The sequence below is a fragment of the Cryptomeria japonica genome, chromosome 5 (assembly GCF_030272615.1).
Source record: "Cryptomeria japonica chromosome 5, Sugi_1.0, whole genome shotgun sequence".
Lineage (NCBI taxonomy): Eukaryota > Viridiplantae > Streptophyta > Pinopsida > Cupressales > Cupressaceae > Cryptomeria > Cryptomeria japonica.
The window spans coordinates 515996598-516015308 of record NC_081409.1 but is presented as its reverse complement, the minus strand read 5'-3'; positions in this window follow the sequence as shown (position 1 = coordinate 516015308).

The following is an 18711-nucleotide window of genomic DNA, read 5'->3' as shown; positions in this document are numbered from 1 at the left end:
ATAATAAAAAAACTAAGAAAAAAAAAAGGAGGAACTCGGGGGTACCGGTCGAGCCACTATGTTTACACACAGTGGGTAGCACAGGAGGCACCGCACTATGTGTAGACACAGTGGAACAGCCGTGGCCGCCACTATGCTACACACAGTGAGTGGCACCATGCCACTATGTGTATACACAGTGGGTGCCGGTAATACCGTCCACCACTATGTGTGCACACAGTGGGCAGCACTGCCCGCCACTGTGTGTACGCACAGTGGCGTCCGGGGGAGCCTGCGCCACTACCTTCACTCCTTCCCTCTTCGAAACCCCTCCGTCATGCCCTAATCCGTCCCCGTACCTGCAATCACACACACACACACACACACACACACACACACTCTCTAAACAAAAAAATGTGGTATAATAAACCCTAACCCATTTCGGGTTAGGGTATAAATTATTAAGAAATAAAACAAAGTGGGTAATAAATAGAAATGCAACCCTAATCCCAATTTCAGGTTAGGGTTAGCATTTTATGAATAAGGGATTTCCTTATTTAAAAGAACTTTGGAATTTGATATTGAGTTTTAATATTTTAACTAATAATTAGGGTTATTTAAATAATTGAAATATTAGATGCTTATATTCCTTAGAGAATTAAAATTTTAATATAGTTATTTCAAAGGGGTTTAAAATGAAGAGATAATGTAGTTGGATACACTATACACTTAATCAAATTAATATATTTAATTAGTCGATACATTTCCTCGATTTAATTGTGGGCATTAGGTTATATTGTAAATGGGAAAAAATTTAATAGGGGAGATTGTAAATTAATTTTATGAACCATAAGCCTTTGAGACCGACATTGGCCGAATTAATTAAATCGTCAAAATTAAGGGTTTAGGGAAACTAGAACTGGCTTTAGCTTAATATCGGATTTAGTGGGCAAATGGCATTATAGGAATTCGAACCCTTATCAGTTGGATTTAAATAATAAATTTGTGTGTGCATCAATTAATTAATAACATTATCATTTTATGGTCGGGAATGATTTAATATATTTAGATAACCAATTAACCCTTGTTTTTAATTAGCGACAACTTAATTAAGGTAATTGAGCTAGCTAACTAATCCGTGACACTAATTGATCTCCACCAAATAAAGTCACTCATTCGAGTTGGTTAATTAACCCAACCTTAGTAAACAATTTTAGTTTCATCCTAGATAAGACAAAACTCTAATAAAGTTATTATAATGTAGGATATGTTGCGAGTTCATGTTGTCAAAAAAAAAATTTTGTTGTTCCATTTTTTGCCCAAAAGTTTGGGCACAACATTTTGGTATTAGAGCAAGGTTTCCAACACTAGGAACCTTTCTCCATTATGTTTCTCTTTAATTATCTAAATTAATCAAATATTTTTTTTCCCAGAAAAAAAAAATATACAAAAATTAATTAAATTATTTATTTATTTATTTTATTTTTATTTTCTCATTAGGATGCCTCGGACTACGTGACAAGCTCGCAAGCACGGAAGGGGTCCTAAGCGTACACGTATGGCACGCAAGGATGTTGATAGGGAGGAACCGGTTCCAGAAGGGAACCCGAAAGTGCCTCCCAAACCACCGATTGACCCTAACTGAGACATCTTGCTAGCTCTTCAGAACTTGATTGGGATAGTGCAGGATAGGCTTCCAGCAGTGGACCATCATGCAGACATTCAGAACTCAGGGAGTCATAGGTTAGTAGATAGGGAATGGAGTAGGAGTCCACCTCCTAATCCCATAGAGGGCGAGGCAGAGCATGAGCCAGAGTTCGTTCACCTGCCCGGACCACCTCTAGTAGCAACACCTATGTACTTTGAGAGAGCACGTTAGGAACCAGGAGATCTGATTAGAGAGGTTTTGCGCCTCCAGCCACCATCTTTTGGAGGATCTACTGATGGAGTAGAGGCTGAGGCATGGCTTTTGAGCCTAGATTGGTGCTTCGCATTGTGATCTTATGAAAGCAATCTGAAGGCATGAGTTGCAGCCCACCTTCTGAGATCGACAGCCTCCACATGGTGGAAGCAGGAGGAATTCAAGTGCGGACTCACTGCATATACCATCACATGGGAAATCTTCACAAAGAGGTTCAGGGAGAGGTACTTGTCAGAGCACTTCAGCCAGCGTAGGATCAATGAGTTCCACGACCTCCAACAGAAGGGTCTCTTAGTGACCCAGTATGAGAGTAAGTTTATTGAGCTCCTACCTTATGTAGATTACCTGAAGGACGAGAAGCTTCTCGTCAACCGATTTGTCAAGGGACTTAATGCTGGGATAGCAGGACCAGTGAGGATGGTTGCTCTAGGAAGCCTTTAGGTTGCCATAGAGAAGGCCCTTATAGCCGAGGAGATTCAGATCAGGCCACAGGACATGAGGGATCGGTTCTAGAACTAAAACCTGGCTCCCCAGTCTTTCGGGTTTCAGAAACCCCATTGGAAAGGCAACCACAAAAATGTTTCAGGGTCCTATAAACCCCCTCCTCTACAGCAGTCATAGCAGAGTCAGAGATAGAGGCCCCCTCAAGGACAGCAGGGCTCCAGACCCAAGCAGTGGCAGTCACAGGGTCCTAAACGTGACCAAAGAGCATAGGGTACATACACACCCCTGGCATGGGCTTAGCAGTCCTCCAGGGATGGGTACAATGGTTCTAGTCGGAAACATGGGCATCTTTTTTCCAGGCCTCAGGGCACACAGTTCCAGGCATGCGGTGCTTGCTTCACATGTGGAACCATGGGGCACATGGCGAGAGAGTGTCCATAGGGTCAGATGATAGGAAATCAGAGGATGGCAACATCAAAACCTACAGTTGGGGATATGGGCAAGTCCCATAGAGTCTTCGCAGTGGTTGACAACCGCCAGGCAGAGCACCAGGCCACAGTCATCGAGGCTACAGGTAAGATTAGAGGTAGCAGTATTTCTATATTATTTGACTTAGGAGCGACTGACTCCTTTATATCTCCATTGGTTGTGGAGTGTTGCGGGCTAGTGGCAGTAAGGCAAAGTGTCAGCTAGGAAGTGGAGTTAGCTTTAGGGGCTAGAGTGTCAGTGGATTCAGAGGCTAGGGGATGTTCGCTCCAGATTGGTAATACCACCACCTTAGTAGACCTTAGAGTTACGCCACTCGGATCTTATGGCGTTGTACTTGGCATGGATTGGCTTTACGCGCATAGAGCCAAGATGGATTGTCGCTTGAAAAAGATCGAGTGTGAGGATGATCATGGTGCTCCCATAGTAATCACTGGGATTCAGAGACTTGTGTCTCTTTGTATGATATCCACTATGTAGCTTAAGTGGATCATGCAAAAGGGATGCCAATTGTTTGCTATCATGATCAGTGACAAAGAGGAAGAAAATGAGAAGGAGCCTTCAATAGATGATCATCCCATCCTTGAGGCATTTGCAAATGTGTTTCCAGCTGAGCTACCTGGTATGCCACCTAGCAGAGAGATTGACTTCCACATAGATTTGGTACCGGGAGCCGAGCCAGTTTCGAGAGCACCTTATAGGATGACTACTCATGAGCTTAATGAGCTTAAGATGAAGCTAGAGGAACTCTTAGAGAAGGGTCACATTCATCCTAACATCTCCCCTTGGGGTGCACCAGTCATCTTCATGAAGAAGAAGGACGGATCCCTTCAGTTGTGCATGGATTATAGGCAACTGAATAAAGTAACCATCAATAACCGCTATCCCTTGCCGAGGATTGATGACTTGTTTGATCAGCTTCAGGGTGCTAAATTGTTTTCCAAAATAGACCTGAAGTCAGGATATCATCAGTTGAGGATTGTGGAAAGTGATATCCACAAGACCGTGTTTCGCACTAGATATGGCCATTACGAGTTCACTATGGTCCCATTCAGTCTTACGAATGCTCCAGTTGTATTCATGAGTCTCATGAATGGGGTATTCCGCACCTTCCTCAATCGATTTGTGATAGTGTTCCTCGACAACATATTGATCTATTCCCAGAATGAGAAGGAGCATGAGGAGCATTTGAGGCAGGTTTTGCAGTGTTTGAGGGAAAACCAATTGTTCAGTAGTTTGTCGAAGTGTGCTTTCTTTAGATCAGAGGTCAAGTACCTAGGGCATGTTATATCCGGCGATGGGATCTCAGTTGACCCATCAAAGATCAGAGCCATTATGGATTGGCTGGCGCCTACCAGTGTGATAGAGGTTAGGAGCTTCATGGGTTTAGCAGGATACTATAGATGCTTTGTTGAGGGATTTTCCAGAGTTGCACACCCCATCACATCCCTCCAGCGAAAAGGGAAGAAATTCGAGTGGACAGAGAAGTGTGAGAGGGATTTTCAGGATCTGAAAAGGGCACTTACTAGTGCACCTATTCTTATTGTGCCAGACCCCATGGCCAACTTCATGGTATGCATAGATGCTCCCTTAGATGGATTGGGAGTAGTTCTTATGTAGGAGGGTAGGGTTATAGCATACAAGTCTAGGAAACTTAAGGCTCATGAGCTTAACTACCCTACGCATGACCTAGAGCTTGTAGCAGTTGTACATGCACTTGTGAGGTGGAGACACTTCCTTTTAGGTCATCGCTTCGAGCTTCATTCAGACCATCAGAGTTTACAGTGCATCTTCACCCAGCCTAACCTTAATGCACGTCAGAGGAGATGGATGGAGTTCCTTTGTGAGTATGATTTTGATGTCCACTACATCAAAGGGAAGGAGAACATGGTCACAGATGCCCTAAGTAGGAGATGACATGAGGTTTACGCCATATCCATGAGCATGAATTTGAGAGACCATATTTTGCAGCGATTGCCAGAGGAAAGATGGTATCTAGAGGTCCGTCAGAGGATCCGAACTCAGGAGGCCCTAGAGGGGAAGTTTGTGGACTACTCTTTAGAGTCTGATGGTTTATTACACCATAGAGGGCACATCTATGTACCCTCTCCTGGGGGTTTGCAAGATTTCATTATCATGAAGGTTCATAGAGCTCCTTATGCAGCACATCCTAGGGTTAGGAAGATGCATGCTGACTTGAGGCAGTTATATCATTGGCCAAGAATGTGGTAGCTTATCACCAAGTTAGTAGCTCGATGCCTTGAATGTCAGAGAGTCAAGGCAGAGCACCGCCATCCAAGTGGGTTACTCTAGTCCCATGCTATACTAGAGTGGAAGTGGGATACTATATCCATGGACTGAATCATTGGTCTTCCCATGTCATCTCGTCGCCATGATGCTATCCTGGTGATAGTTGACAAATTGACCAAAGTGGCCCACTTCTCACCAGTTCAGACTACCTTCATAGCTCTAGCAGTGGCACAGGTGTTCTTGCGAGACATTGTCAGGCTTCATGGTGTTCCACGCAAGATTATTTCTGATAGGGATTCCCTCTTCACTTCTTCCTTTTGGAAGGCATTACAGGTGGCGTTGGGCACCAAGCTCAATTTCAAAATAGCCTATCATCTAGAGACGGATGGATAGACAGAGCAGGTTAACCAGGTGTTAGAGGATATGCTCCGCATGTATTTCATGGATCATCAGACCCAATGGGAGGAGTACCTGCATTTAGTAGAATTTTCCTATAATAATAGGCATCACACTTCTTTGGGGATGCCACCTTTTCAGGCTTTGTACAATAGACCATGCAGGACACCTTTGAGTTGGGACCGTATTGAGGATAGAGTGGCCATAGGCCTTGAGATGGTCCATGATATGGAGAAGCAGGTAATTTTGATTAGACAGCACCTTAGAGAGGCACAGGATAGGCAGAAGAAATAAGCAGATGCAAAGAGGATAGACCGGAGTTACATGGTTGGGGACAAAGTTTTTCTAAGAGTGCGACCTCATAAGAGTTCGATCCGCTATGGAAAGGGTTATAAGCTCGCACCTCGCTTTGTTGGACCTTTTGAGATCCTTGAGAGGATAGGGCAAGTTTCTTATCACCTAGCTTTGCCACCTAGCTTGTCACGCATCCATGATGTGTTTCATGTGTCAGTTTTGAGAAAGTATATCTATGATGAGTCTCATATTTTAGATTGGGATGCCATGCAGGTGGAGTCGGACGGGAAGCTAGCTTTGGAGCCCATTCGCATTTTGGCTCGCCGGACGTTGGCCCTTCGAGGTCAAGAGCTAGACCAGGTTAGGGTCCAGTGGGATTGCTATGATGAGGTTACAGCTTCATGGGAGGATGCAGCACGTATGAGATCACAGTACCCTCATCTTTTTGATGAACTCCAGGAGGACATTCATGCCTAGACGGGGAGGGTGTGAGGCCCTACCCGACCCATCCTATCTCTTCAGTTATTTTCATATTGGAACTATTATGGATGCTAGTTTTGACACACTATGGATATAGAACTTTATATGGTCCCACGATTTTGGTAATATTGATATATATTGATGCTTCATTTCTATGCCTTGTGGTTATAGAATATTATATGATTCTAGATTAGGGTAACATTGTGATGATGTATGTTATTATCTGAATTTCCGGATTTGTTATAATGCTAGAAATATGTTTGCATATCTTGTAGATGGATCAAATTTTGAGGATTATGATGAATTGCTTTGATTTGTGACAAATCATATTTTATAATGACAAGTCTTTGCAGAATGAATGTATTGTATTCTAATTATGTGTTTTATATTATATGAGGCTATTGGGAAGTACTAATGTTTAAATTGAGATGTGCAGGAAATTATCCATCTGATCATGGAAATATTATGGAGAATCAAACCTAGGCCTATGTGCATTCGTAAAACCAAGGGTTGTCTATTTGGAGAGGCAACACCCCGTATGTATTGTATTTTATTCATAAATGTAAAATGTTGCATGAGTGTAAATTGTATTTATTGAATTGCTTAAATAATTTAAGGGACAATTGCCACGTGTGTATTATGATGTGGAATTATTTTTTAGTGTCACTTGACACCTATGTAGTATGTTGTGTTGGCAATTTGTCATGTCACCTTTTTGGAGAGTTTTATTTTTGTTAATTGTTATATCTCCTAATTATCCTTGAAGGAACCAAGAAATCTAGGTTAGTGAGCCACAAGGAGGGTCAACTCAGAGTTGACCCGTAGGTTACCTTTACGTGCACTTTCTAAGGGTCAAATCAACTCCTAGAGTCAATTTTAGAGCATTTATATTAGTCCTCATGGGGTACCTATGGGTGAAGGTCAAAATTGGCCATGTGTCCTTCCCTTAGGATTTGTTTAACCACCCAAAAAAGTGGTTTCCCAAGATGGACGAATTCCATCTATAGGAGTGCCATCCTTGGTAGGATAACCTTCTTGATGGGAGTAATCCCTCTTCCCCATTCCATTTCCCTTCTTTAGGTACCTAGGTTAGGGAGTGTGTAAGACCTAGGGAAGACCAATCCAATGGGGGATCCCTCACTCTATCTAAGAGGTTGGAAGGAGTGAGAGAGGCCTTCTTAGGCTAGGAATGGAAGCTTAGCGAGCTAATCACCCACTCTCCATCCTTGGAGATTTTTGGAAAATTTTTGGAGGAAAACCAGTTTTTAGGGATAGTAAATTGGGGCTAAGGAATTGCAGAAAAAGATTGAGGATTGGGCAGCTCTTCATCAAGCTTTCCCCTAGATTTTCCTTGGCAAGTCAAGGTTGGTGTTACTTTTCCCTCTTATGTAAATGTAAAAATGTTCTAGAATGCTTGAATGGAAATTGTTGTATTTCTTTATTTGTGTTGTACTTGTAAAAATCTATGTGATTTCTTGCTTATTTCTGTTTTATGTATTGTTGTGTCTGGGGAGTGTTCAAGACCATCCTTTCCTTGGGAGGAAAGATTGGTCTTGGGGGTTGAAGGAGCTTGACAGCCCTTAGGGTGAGAGGCTCTCATTATGAGAGTGATCTCAAGGGTCTGTCCATGAGACCCTTGCTGCTTTCTTTTGTGTTATTTCACTTGGGGGTCATAAGGGGGAGCAAATATGGCATGTTTGCCTTTTTGGGGGTCATAAGGGTGTAGGGATTAAGGATGACTATTGGTTATGCTTTCATGGATGCCATGAGTTGGCTGTAAGTTCTATCCAGCAGAATTCTCCCCTAGGGTACTTGCTCCACTTGCACCCTAGTAAGACATCACATTTTGTGATGGAGTTTCAGCTTGGGAAGGGATGTGTCTATTGTGTTGATTTTTCCCCTTTGTTTGTCATGTTGCTTGGTTGTAACCCCGTCTAGGTCTTGATTCTCCAAGCTCGGGGGTGGCTTCTGGTAAGCCTAGGCTGGGAGGTGAGCACCCCATGGTCACAACCCTAAAATTCTGTATGCAGGTTGCTTGGAAAGCAGACTAGGAGTTGCAGATTTGTTTGGTTGCAGATTTTTATTTAGATACAGATTTTTATTCAGATGCAGAAAAGCAAAAAAGAATGATACCATGTTTTGTTGCAGAAAAATATTATAAAGAGCCTTGTGTTGTTTTCTTTCATTCTCTATATAAAGAAATGTATTATTGTACTTGAGTCCTCATTATTGGAATGAGGGAATCAGTTGGGTTATTCCCTCCCATTGTAATAGATGATTTGTATTTGAAATTACTATGAGATGAGTGCATTTTATAAATTTCTGAAATCTACAATGCTGTTGTAAATAAATTTAATTTTGTTTCATAATGAGTTCTGTATTCTGTTTATTTCTGCAATTTTAAGTAAAGAAATATGTATTAAAAAAAAGAGAAGATGGGAGAAATGAAATGTGTGAATAAGTAAATTTCTGTAGTATTTGAATACTATTATTTTGTTACTTTTATCTCTGTTTAGGCATAGCTGAAAACTAGTATTTAAACAAAGCAGATTGTTGTAGAAAACATGTTGCATAACTGTTTGAAATAAAGAGATATCTTCTAAATGCTGCACATTAAAATAATACACACCTAGGAAATGAAATATTCAGTCAAAGCATAAGCTGTCATTATTTTAACCCTTCCTGCAAAGTTTATAAATATAAAAAGAAAAGTAAGACTTATACGTATTGCTATTAAAAGGCTAAGGTTTGCATGCTTATGTGTTGAAATTATTCAAAATAAGCTCCCTAACCCTATTAGGTTGATATATATATATATATATATATATATATATATATTAGGGAAACTAGAACTGGCTTTAGCTTAATATCGGATTTAGTGGGCAAATGGCATTATAGGAATTTGAACCCTTATTGGTTGGATTTAAATAATAAATTTGTGTGTGCATCAATTAATTAATAACATTATCATTTTAACATTATCATTTTATGTTTGAGAATGATTTAATACATTTAGATAACCAATTAACCCTCATTTTTAATTAGCGACAACTTAATTAAGGTAATTGAGCTAGCTAACTAATCCATGACACTAATTGATCTCCACCAAATAAAGTCGCTCGTTCGAGTTGGTTAATTAACCCAACCTTAGTAAACAATTTTATTTTCATCCTAGATAAGACAAAACTCTAATAAAGTTATTATAATGTAGGATATGTTGCGAGTTCATGTTGTCAAAAAAAAAAAAATTGTTGTTCCCTTTTTTGCCCAAAAGTTTGGGCATGACAGTTTTTGTTTAGTGTTAGAAAATCCAAGCATAGCACTCTGAGTGAAGAATCCATGAAGTTGATATTTCTAAGGGGAATCAATGAAGATTATGTTGACTCCTTAGACCTCATGGGAGGAGTAGATATAACTCAAGTTCAATGGGATGATATCAGACAAATCTATCAAAAATATTCTAGAGTTACAGCTAAGAAGGGAATACACTATAGGCCTGGTTCCTCAATTGCAAAGTCATCTTCAATGGTTTCAAGAATGGAGATAACTCATTTGTTAAAGGACTTTATGGAGGATATTATCAATAATATGGCTACTCGGTTGGATACACTTCAAGCAAGGAAGAAGCATGAGGAGGCAGAGGCTATGCTTGCTGAATTTTGTCCTCATTGTCGACAAAAGAAGAAGGACTGTATATGTAAACTACTAGCTAAAATTGATAGCCAATAGAGTTACCCAGATTTTAATCCTTTCTATGGAGATGATGAACAACTCTTTTATGTTTCACAACAAACGCCTTGGCCTCCGAGACAGGGTATGTCACAAGATCCATTGTCATTTTCTAATCCTTATATGAACTTCAATGCAGAAAACAATCAATGGCAACCTCCATACTCCCAAAATTTTGGAAATTATACTCCTCAGTCTTGGAATAACTCTCAAAACCCTTGGCATAATTATCGGAGTCCTTCATCTCAATGGTAGTAGCCACAAGGGAATTGGTCACCTCCTCAAGGTAACTGGCAACTCTCACCGCAATGGAGGGGAGCACAACAATGGGCAAACCAATCATTAGGTTTCCTGCAGCCACAATAACAGTCTCAACAATTGGCTTTAATGCCACTCCATCCAAGCCAACTTAACTACCAACTCAGCCTGTGCCAAATCCAAATAACAAACCCCAGTAGCAACATCAAGTTTTTTCAACTAATCCTAATAACTATCCTACATATTCTCTCAATATAAGTGATATCCACTTACAGTCAAGGACAACACTGCCTACTCTATCTACTCCAATCATCATAGAATTACTCAGGAGATTGCTCAGGACACTACACTTGATCAACTTGGAAACCATAAGAAGGTTCATCAGTCTCAAACTTCAAACACACATGAAAGAACTTCCCCATTTCCTCAAAGATTGCAGGTAGAAGTGTCTAGGCAATAGGATGATATAGATTTTGATCTTATTGATTAGCTAAAACATATATGTATCAGGATTCCACTATTTCAATCTATTAAGGACATTCCCATATATGGAAAAGCTATTAAGGAAGCATATTTGAAGAAACCTGGGAGAAAGAAAAATGACCCAAAAATAGTGCATGTAGTAGGACAATTGGTTGATATTATGTTAGGAAAAATTGTTGTCCCTAAATGTTCTGACCCAGGTAGCCCTATTTTGAAGGTAGTTATTAATGGAACTCAAATTAAAAATTCTTTGATAGACTTAGGAGCATCCATAAATGTGATGACTAAGGATGTCATGCAGCAACTCAACATTACTAGTCTTAGATCAACTCCAATGGTCCTGCAGCTTGCTGATAGCTCTATTGTTTGGCCTGAAGGGATGGTTGAAGATATTGTTATAACATTAGATTCTTGGGAATACTCGATTGATTTTATAATAATTTCTCCTAAGGAAACATTGGGGGGATATCCAATCATTTTGGGAAGACCTTGGCTTGCTACAGTTGATGCATACATAGGTTGCAGATCAGGGGATATGACAATTTAAGATGGTGTTACTACTAAAAATCTTGCACTCTATTCTCCAGCACAACCATAACTTGATCATGAACAAGTAGTATGGCCAAATATAGGAGAAGAAGCAGAGGAAATTAATTTTGTTCAACACCCGATGATGTTAACAAAGGAACCATTCATAGAACTTCAAGATGATGATGCAATACTCTCTAACATCATAAAAAATCATTATGGAGCAGCTCAACAGTCCATAGGTATACTAGCAAGTCCTTTGCATACACTTCTTCCATCTGTAAGCTCTTTAGATTCTCTTGCAGCCACAAACATATTTCATGCATTACTACCACAAGAGATTCAAACCTCTTGCCTATTTGAAATATCTAATGTTGAGTTAGTCACTCAAATAGAGGTTGCTGCAGGAAGAAATTTGAACGTCAATAGTCAATTAGCAACAAATTAAAGATTGTCATTAATAGAATTACTCAAAGCCCAACAACAAGCCTTTGCATGGGATTATCATGACATAAAGGGATTAAATCCTACATTGTGTATGTTGGAATTCTACACTCTATGAGAATGGTTGATGTTGTCATTGATGGCAACCAGCCAGTAACAGGTTCAACGGGTTCACCGGCAACACATACATCATCTACTGGCATCGAAAGGCACAACAAAGGCACATTCACCGGCATCCAGATTACATTGGCAATGAAGTATACCAGCACTCAGGTCGGCATGAGACAAAGTTTTGTTTATATGAATTATATTATAAATGTAATTAATTATTTGTAAGCGACATGATGTATTCTAAAGACTCATAATGTATGAGATCTGATAGATCATTTTGTATAAGGACAGGTGATTATTATTATTATTGGTATATGTAAGACAGTGAAAGGGTTTTGTTAAGGTATTTGGCTGAGCTTAAACCAGTACTAAACCAAGCATTAGAGATGCTATTTTGAGCAGTACATTGTATTGGATTTAATTATCCATTTTGTAGTCAGTGAGACTCTTCATTTGAGTAGTGAGCTCTAGGCTATTAGCCTTCCTGCATGTGCAGGCCCATGTTGTAAGTAATATTTATTCATATTGGCCAGTGAGTAAATATTATGGGTCACAAATCCCACCGAGGTTTTTCCCACACCAGGTTTCCTCGCCAAAATACCTTGTGTTATGGTGTGCACTTATGTTGTCTCTGTTATTTCTCTTTATTGCACTACTACTTGTTTACTAGTACATTGATTTAAGTTGCAAAGTTATAAATAAGTTCAAATATTCCACTAACTAGTTAGACATTGATTCACCCCCCCCCCTCTCAGTGTCTTTGGGACTGTCATTGCATCTAACAATTAGTATCAGAGCTTGGTCCTCTATTTGCAATAGCCTAATAGCTTGAGTAAGATTCTGAAACCGGTACTGATGGAGAGTTTGATAAAATAGTTGGAAGGAGCTCTTGAAGATTTTGATACAGAAAAATTGAAGAATATCAAACTTGAAGATGATCTGAGGACTGCTAAAGAATTCATTAAAGGACTTCAGGAGAACTTGGTTATAGCACAAAACAAAAGGAAGGAACTTCATGAGAAAATGCAGAAACATGATGATGAAAAGGAAACTCTTAGTGATATTGCAGAGAAGTTGAGACAAGAGAACACTAACATGAGGAATGAAATGCAAGATTTAACCATGAGGCTATGCAAGGATATTGAATACAGAAAGAAGAATGAAGAAGACTTGACTAGGAGACTTAATGATGGAGCAAATGAAAATCTAAGACTTTGTAATGAGAATGATATGCTAAAGGCAGATTTGATTCACATGCAGCATGATAAAGAGGAGCTTAGGAGACAAATTGTCATTCTAAAAAATGAGTTGATCACTACAAATGAACACAAAGACAAATTCAAGAAAAGTTCAGAAAGACTTGATGACATGCTAAAAAGACAAAAACTTGATGGAGATACAATTGGACTTGGATTTGAACATGGAGAAAGTTCTAGGACTACAAATAATCAAGATCACAGTAAACTGGTAAGACAACCTAATGCTTATAAATTTAATGAAAAATGTTTTAATTGGAACAAATTTGGTCATAGAGTAAATTAGGGCAGATTTAGAAATAATCAGAATACAAACTTACCCATCGGTCAATGTTCCAAATGCAATTAAGTTGGTCACAATTCAGAAAATTGCAGAATGAATATAAAATGCTATATTTGTGGTAGATTTGGACATTTATCTAATCAATGCAGAACACAAACCGATCAAGGATATGGAAAAGTTATTCAAAGGAATAATGTAACTTGTTATGCATGTAACAAGATTGGGCATATTAAAAAAATTTGTAGAAGAATGATTATAGCAGTGAACAATAAATGATCTAATGAGAGAGGAAAAGAATGTTGGCATTGTGTTGTCACTAATGTCAACTGGTATGAGATGACCATGGGTAGTAGATATGGATGTGCAACACTGCTATGAAGGAGTACAGGATGTGATATCTTTGATATCACCTTGTGTTGCAGAAAACTAGTAAGGCAAGAAAAAGTGGTCAGTGGAGTCACCAGTATACAATTTAGTGCCTGACTTCTGTGATGAGATAAAGAAGTGTTTGAGCAGTTATTTGTGATGAAGAGGTGGAATATTACCTAAATCACACCAACACTAGAGGAGAAGAATGAGCAGGTCACCAGTATGCTGTGAGGCTACAAAACAATGGGACTCCCACTAGATGAAGTTGCAATCATCATGAGAAGCAGTGACTGATAGTGAATGTGCTCACATCATATCACATGTGCCTATTTGAAAAGATGTTGCACAAATAGGGAAGTCACATGAAGAGCATTGCAGGATGCAGAAGGCAAGGTGTCACTCCACTAGTAAGTGGAGATTATCTCTTATTTTGCACTGTGTGCATAAAGTGTGAAGAAGTAAAGGCAAGTACTTGAAGGCTCACATCGGATCCACCAATAAATTGAGGAAACACCTTAAGTGCATGAGATCAGGACTGACAGATAAGGCATGTTGAGAAACTAGTTTAGAGGAAGTGAGAAATGTTTGTCACCTTGACAAACCGGTAGAGGAATGAACAAAATTGATCAAGGAAAAGGTAAGGCTAAGTAGATGCAGTCAGAAATAGATTGACCTAATTAAAGATGGAGTCTTGTGAAGGTTCAGGACATGGTGTCATCATGAGTGGTAACTGGTATGTAAGTCCATCGTTAATATGGACAAGGTGAAGATACTTGATGGGAATGTGCATGCATAGGTCAGTCATGTCTGAATACTGGTTTGAGGGTTACACCAACATATTAAGAAAGGTCAGGACAAGAAGGACAACTAGCAAGGTGTCATATGCTAGTAGGGTTTGTTTATCAGTAGATGGAACCAGTTGTTTGAGTGTTCAGTGACTAGGAATGAACAAACAGAATAGTGTGATGAGGTGGATAATGACAGTGATGCTACAAAAGGATGAAATGGCAAACATGCATGAACTGGCAAACCTGCATCAAATAGTAATGGATTATACATCAACGGGGTAGGTGTAGAGTTGGTTGACTGTGATAAAAGTTCCCACAAATCATGAGACATGTTGCAGATTGTAGTAGGGATTTGTGGCTCGAGGTCTGAAGGACAACTACAAGCCAGCTAAGAGCGATTGAGGAGATCAAGGCAATGAAGGAAACAACATGACGAATCTTGTGTGTTTTGACCAAGAGATCTGTTGTTAGGATAAAAAGTAGATCACCAGAGATGGAAGGCATGATCTAGGAGGTATGTAAGTGACGGAGTTGTGTAGACTAGCTATCTAAAAGATCAGATCAAATAGGATCTGATTAGATTTGGTTTTGCCTCAAGGGTGGTGAAGAAACCCTAACCGCCTGATTTTTGAAATTGTCTTTTGGCGGGAAACCAGTCTATAAAGATGAAGGAAAAAGACATTATCAGATGTTGTTGTAATAGAAGAATATTTGTGCTACTGCGAAGTGTGATACTTTTGTAGGTAAGAGAAAATCATCCTAGTGCTTGATGAGCATTTGAGAAGTGAGTGAGAGTGAGGGAGAACTTGGTTGAAGCATTCAACCGGTAGGAGAGAAGAACCTGTAGTGTTCATATCAGTAGAGAAAAAATGAAGGAGGCTACAGAGAAGGAAGAAAAAGAACTAGCAAAGTGTTATACCATTGAAGAGTAGAGAGTAAGGTGGAGATCCAGCAGAGTATAAGAAGAGGATAAGTGTACCGATAGAGTTCATCGACAGTTAAGCAGCTGAAGTGAGCATTAGAAGAGTGAGTCGGTGTAGCAGAGAAGGTATCTCATCGATAGAGTAAGGCATATGATAAGATTACAAGATTCACTTCTAACAAGATAACTACTTACATATTTCATGTTTATATTCTGAACACTGAGTTGTTTCTCAGTGCAGGGGTTGGTGCTCCTTGGGTAGATGACCTAAAGGCAAGGGTTGTAGCTCCTTTGGGTTGTAGCCCATAAATCAGGTAGGGGTTGTAGCTCCTTGGATTTGTGCCCTAAAGTTAGGGGTTGGTGCTTCTTGGGTTGGCGCCCTAAACTTTGTAACTGTGTCTTCATTGTGAGGCTGGATTGGAGCAGTAGACTTTAGTAGCATTGCTCAGCGAGGTTTTTCCCATCTTGGGTTTTCCTCGTATATGCTAGTGTTATGTGATGTCCCTTGTGTGATTGCATTTGTGTTGGTCTTCCCACTAATCAGTCAGTTTGCATTGAGGTAGATTTATGCTCACATAGGATTAGTAAAGGGAAAAGATTTGAGAACCGCTGATTCACCCCCTCCCCCTCTGAATGGTGCATTGTGTCTAACAAATAAAAGGTAAATGAAATAAAGAAATAATTTTCAAAATAATGGATTAAGAAGAGAGATTACAGAGTTGATGAATCTGTCTCTACACCAATTCAACAGAGTAATCCTCCATCAGTAGGAGATTCTTCATCTAACTAAGGAATAATCCTTAGGGGGTATGGCAGCAAGTTGAAAATCATGCATTCTACCCTCGGTTGATGGTAAGAAGACACATTTCTTCTTTATCGGAAGATGTGTTAAGATTTCACTTAACCAACAAGCATTTAATGCAGTTTTTGAAGAACTTTTTTGGTTATAAAGCACAGGAAAACCCTCATTTCAATCCACCAAGCATTCAGAGAGCGCAAAATTGAGCAAAGGCATCCTAAGGCAAAGCAGCAAGGCATTTTCAGGCATTCAAGATTTCAAGCAAGAGGTATTTATCTTTGAAAATGGCATCTTCATCTTCTACAGCTGAGTTTATTGCAAACCCTACTGTGGTAGAAAACATTAAGTACCCTAGGCCCGTGTTTAAGATCATCCCTGAAATTGCCAAGAAAGATGATTCTATCGGAGCTTTTTCAAAAATTCTGAAGGGAGTCACTTTTGCTGAAGCCCCTAGAATCTACATTCACTGCAAAATAGAAAATTTAGGGACTGATGATTTGAAGAACATGTACAAAGATGTTATTACTGATGAACAAGGTTTGGTTAAACTGGAGCACAAGATTGTAGGAGACCTAGGATTTGTTGAAATTATGAACATACCTAGATTTCTGAAGGAGGTAGTTCATCTTGTACTGAGCAGAGTTCATGGAGAGTCTATGTGGATAGACTCTATTTTTAAAATCTCAAAGGAAGCAATCAAGGTAGGTACTAGTTTACCCTCAACCGGTCCTAGGCCCGATGGTGCAGGGCACCTAGCACTCTAAGAATGTAATCTTTTATTTTCTTTTAGTTTGTGTGTTAATGTGTGATGTAATAATGGACCAACCATTGAGGACTTAGTAGAGCCATGGTTGAGTTGTCCAAATTTTGGTTTGAGTTAATTGTGCTCAGGATGCTGTTAACCTGAGAAGTGAGATGCTTAGGTAGTTCATAGGCAAAATAATCCAAATGAAGGTATTCATGAATTAGGAGTCAAATGAGTTGTTTTTTAGGTCTTGTAAGGTGATTGAGGACCTTCAAGAGTCTTAGAATGCAATAGAATGCAAAATTGCATCCTGGAGCAAAACTTGTAAAAAGTTGTTGAGCAACATTTTGCAATTTCTTGCAAAAGTTGGATTTTTGGTTATGGGAATTAGGTAATTGGTTGAACCAATTGCAACAAGTGGATATAAAATTTCACTTCATTGTATGGGTTGGAGGATTGGAAATGCAGGAGAAAGTTTTTGGTTTGTGAAACAATCTTGTTTCCACCTGTTTTTGATAGTTTTGTTTTGTTTTTCATTGCTTGTACAGTCCAATATGGACTAGATGGTGTAAAATAATTGCCATACTTGTATGTCCATTGTATTTTCTTTCAATGAGGTTGATTTGTAGGTTTGATTATTCCAAGTTGTAAAGATTCCTCTCATTCTTTGCAACTAGGAGCAAAACCCTTGCAAGTAGGGTTTAAGAGCAAGAAATGGCTCTAGCCTAGGCATTCTTTGATGGAACTTGTTGAAATAATTAAGAATGCTAAGTTAGGGTCTATACATAGTTTTGTAATAGGGTTTGTGATGTTGTAGGTCCAGGAGGAGGAGAAACAATGAAGACCTAGGCTCACCATTGGGAGTAGGTGAGTTAGGACAGTAAGCATAGTGCGATTTGTGAGAACTTGGAGATTGATGCAGGCCTAGGTGGCATATATATGGAAATCCCTTAGAGTTTCCTTGAAGTTTCCCAAGGTGTTTAGAGCAGGATTTTTGACTCGTGAAAGGTTCTAGACCAAGTTTGTCAATCCACCGGTTAAGCCTAAAACCCCACAAATAGTGCAGCATTGGAAACCACACCTATACAAATAACCCAGATATAATTTTATAGTATTGTATACAACTTCCAAAAGGGTATCTGAATCCATGATTTATTCTTAGGCTTTTTTGGTACTTTTTCAAATTAAACCCCAAAAACCGCTTAAGAAGGGCTAATACAATTAGGCCTATTTAGGTGTCGGTAGAGACCTAGAAGGCTTGAGAAACCATGGCGATGGATTTGGTGAGTCTTAAACTTCAAAACACAATGAAGACACCTTACTAATGCATTGGGAAACCATAAGAAGAGTTGGTGTGTTAAAATCCTAGGAGGAGTGGTTGGAACCCAGGAGAGGTGAGAGTAAGTAGCTGAGGTGACAACCTCAAGTGGAGGAGTTGATTGTCCAAAAACCATTAGCTGTACCTAGGAGGCAAGTCAAGAAGATTCAAACCTTGGAGGTCTCATTTTCATAACCCTTACTAAGTGCCATAGGAAGGACTTGAGTAGTTGTAGGGTTGAGTAGGACAAGTCACTCAAGAAGGTGAAGCAAACAAAGCTCCAAGACTCTGCATCACCTGACAAAACAAAGAAGATACCTAAAAAGGGTGTTATGGACCTAATTGGAGCCACATTTGAAAATAGATCTCTTAGGGTTAATAACATTATTGATGTAAATGTGAGATATGTGAACATGGTACTTGGCTAT